Source organism: Mus caroli, chromosome 5 (genome assembly GCF_900094665.2).
Source record: "Mus caroli chromosome 5, CAROLI_EIJ_v1.1, whole genome shotgun sequence".
Classification (NCBI taxonomy): domain Eukaryota; kingdom Metazoa; phylum Chordata; class Mammalia; order Rodentia; family Muridae; genus Mus; species Mus caroli.
This window is the reverse complement of record NC_034574.1, coordinates 99,508,079-99,511,850: the sequence shown is the minus strand read 5'-3', so window position 1 is coordinate 99,511,850 and position 3,772 is coordinate 99,508,079. Positions and strand designations below refer to the sequence as shown.

The 3,772-nt window shown below is 46.7% G+C and overlaps 1 pseudogene; it reads right to left on the bottom strand.

Moving 5' to 3' along the window:
• Window positions 1-571: 571 nt before the first annotated feature.
• On the bottom strand, window positions 572-1,414 carry LOC110294912 (annotated as a pseudogene).
• Window positions 1,415-3,772: the final 2,358 nt, after the last annotated feature.

Genomic DNA, 3,772 nt, shown 5'->3' with positions numbered 1-3,772 from the left:
GCACAACCAATCCGGGTGTGAGACACGCCTCTCCTAGGCCTATATAAGCAGCACCAGTTCTGGGCTTGGGGTCTCTTCACCTCTGCAATCAAGCTCTCCCAATAAACGTGTGCAGAAGGATCCTGTTGCAGTGTTGTTCTTGCTGGCAAGTCGGATGCGCGCAAGACAGTATTATATGCTCCCTTTCCTGTGTTTTGGAATGGTAATGTATACCCTATGCCATTGTATGTTGGAAGTATGTGACCTGCTTTGTGATTACAGTTAGATTGCATAAATCTCAGAAGAGACTTTAAACTTTGGACTTTTAAACATCATTGAGACTGTGGTGGACTATGGGGACTTGTGACGTTGGACTAAATGCATTGTACATAAGTCAGGGCTGCACGCCTGTGGGGTCTTGAATAGGTATGGCCCCCAAAGATTCATGTATTTGAATGCTTGACCCATAGAGAGTGGCACAATTAGGAGGTGTGGCCTTGTTGGGGTAGGTGGGGCCTTGTTGAAGGAAGTGTGTCACTGTAGAGGTAGACTTTGAAGGTCTCCTAAGCTCAATCTCTGCCCAGTGTGGAATCTAGTCTCCTCTTTGCTGCGAATCTAATCTCCTCTTGGCTGCCTTTGGGTTAACATCTAGAACCCTCAGCTCCTCCTCTAGCACCCTGTCTGCCCAAATGCTGCCATACTTCCCACCATGATATTCATACAGGTAGTCTGCCTGATAATTGCTGTCACTGACTTCTGACCATTTGTCCCTATGCCCTGGCTTCCATTTTGAAGGACAGGTTCTGTGAGGGCAGCACAGTACTTGGGGACATATACTTGCCACTCAAGGCTATACACAATCATTCCTGTCTGGGAAACAATCTTGTTGGTACCCATCTGTAGGGAAAGAGTTGACTTGTCCAGTGGCTGTAATGTTAGCCTCTAGAAGTAGATGTTTCTCTTGGTACCTGGTATAAGATCCCAGCCTGGCTGGCACATTTGCTGGTTCCCATCTGTAAACCAATTACACTATGGCTAGCCTTTAATTTGCCTTCATCAAAACATATTTGTTTTTCTGTGTACTTAGTTCCAGTGTCAATGGTTGTATGGAATCCTTTGTTTTCACCAGATCTGCTAGAGCTACCAACATAGTCTGAGCTTGGGTTATGTTGCTATTCTAAAAAAGATCATTTGCTTCAAATATCTCAATGGGGCTAACCCTGAATAGCTTTAATAAGGTTGCCAGTAGTCTCCAACTGAGGCTAGTTTATTGAAGATTTGTTGAATTTCTTCACAGAGCCTGGCTGTAGCTTGTGTAGGAGTTTGCAGAGTTTTATGCCAGTTGCACAGATTTTTCCTCTGCCTGTCAATACTTGGATTCAATCTTGTTCTTGACCTCGGTGGAGGCCCTGTAGGAAGGGCTCCTTTTGAAGTGTCATGGCAGTTGGGATGACAGGAAGAGGCTATGCCTACTCTGAGGGGGTAGGGGCTGGATTAGGATTAGTGGCCCTCGGTGTCCCTGCTCCCAGCCCTAGTGGAGGCATGGGGGGCCAGGGTGGGATGGAGATGTCCGGGAGAGATGCAGGAGCTTGCTCCTCTGCATAGCAAAGTGCAGAGCAGCAAGGGAGAAGTCGAAATGTGGTGAAAGGATGTGGAGGCTCAGATCTGCTCTGGCTGGCTGCCTCTGTCCATACACATACACTGTTCCTATGGAACTTAACTGTGACTGCAGCTATCTTCGATGTATATGGTACTCCAATAAATGTCACCTACTTGGTGGTTTCTAACTGCCTTAGTTTGTACTTGTCTAGCAGTGACTTTTTCTCTGTCAACTTTAAAAGATAGACTTGCTGGACATTGCAGTCTTTTTTGGTAGTTACTTCCTTCCTGGCTTGAACTGGTCATTCCAAGGTTTGCTGGCTGTGAGGATTACTAGTAAGAGATGTGTGTCACCTGATGTGTTTGCCCTAAGGTTGGCATTCTGATGTAGTGTGCTATGGACAGACTGCTCTGGCTACATCTGGCGATCTGAATTCCTGTTGCATCTGGATAGCCATTTCTCTGTATATATTTGGAAGTTTTTCTGTCCCTTGACTTCTAATAGAATAGCTTATTCTTTGGCAGTTCCATATATGTCAACAGTGTGTCTTGACCATTACCACCAGGCTCCCCACCTCCTGTTTTCAACAGGCAACCCTAATGCAGCTTGTCCATTGTATTGTTTCCCTTTCCTCTTTCTGTAACCCATTGGTCTGGCTCTGAGAAAATTGGAGCCTGCTGCTTTTCATTGATCTCGGAGATTTTTGTCTTTCCTAAACGTTGATTTTGAGTCCATAGTAGACAAGTTGATATCTGCCAGATCTGACTTCACCTGAGTAGTTTTGTGGGGGTTTTCCACATTGCTTGTGATATTTAGCGTGGCAGTCTGTGAGGAGCTGGGCAGGTCCTCACGCCAGTCCTTATCCCCTGCTTTGATTGATGATGTTGGAGTGAAGCTTCCAAATTGATTGGGAGGGTAAGAAGCAGCCTCTGCACTTGCTTATTCACACTGAGAGTCACACGCACACACCCCAGGGCTTCTCTGTGTAGCAGTGTCTAATCCTGGAACTCACTCTGTAGACCAGGCTGGCCTTGAACTCAAAGATTCACCTGCCCCTGCCTCCTAGGCACTGGGATTAAAGATGTGTGCTACCTCGCCTGGCTGCCTTTTTTGTACTTTCAAGTTCCTCCAAAATGTTGGTCACTGCTGGAGGGAGTCAGTTCTGAGGTCAGGTAGGTGGAAGAGCTTGAAAGTGTTGAGGGTGCAGCATTCCACAGATGATGCGTGGCTCCAGAGGTTGGAGCTGATATCCACCCCACTCCCTTCCCCTCAACTCTTCCCTGATCCTTCTAACATGTTTCTCCCAAATTCAGGTCTTCATTTTTTTTCCTTTTCTTCTTTCATTTTTTTAACCCATTGAGTTTAGCTGTGCAGCCCACCTGTGCGTAAATGCAGGGTTGTCCACGGCAGCATGAACAGGTAAATAGGCTAGAAAAGCCTGGGCTGCTTTTTAGGGAACAGTCCTAGTACTCTAAGTGGTACATCAAAGAGCTGGTGTGCTGACACAGTGGAGGCTTTACACGGGAATGGCAGTTGTTCAGAAAGCACACCTCGTCACATCCTACAGTGTCGGATGGAGGATGGGTTAAGGGACTCTGGTCTTGACATTCACTTATTTAACAGCTCTAATTCTTGCTGTTTTGCTCAGTTTTGAGAGATGGATGAAACAGTATATGACTTTGCATGTTAAGGTGCTTGCTGTAATGTCAGCTGCACTTTAGAGTTAGCCTCTAAGACACTTCACATGGCTTTTCCAGGTAGACTCTGGCGGTTTGAATATGCCTGGCTCAGGGAGTGACATTATTAGGAGGCGTGGCCCTGTTGAAGTAGGTGTGTCACTGTGGGCATGGGCTTTATGACCCTTATCCTAGCTGCCTGGAAGCCAGTCTTCTCCTGTTTGCCTTCAGATGAAAATGTAGAGCTGTCAGCTCCTCCTGCACCATGCCTGCCTGAACGCTGCCATGCTCCTGCCTTGATGATAATGGACTGAATCTGTAAACCAGCCCGAATTGAATGTTGTCTTTATAAGAGTTGCCTTGGTCATGGTGTCTGCTCACAGCAGTAAAACCCTAAGACCCTGCTTGAATCCAAACTCTGGTCCCTTGCAAGAGCCGCATGCACTCTTAACCACTGAGCCGTCTCTCCAGCCCCTTCACATTCTTTTTTGGTGTGGTTTGGTGTGGGGTTTTGTTT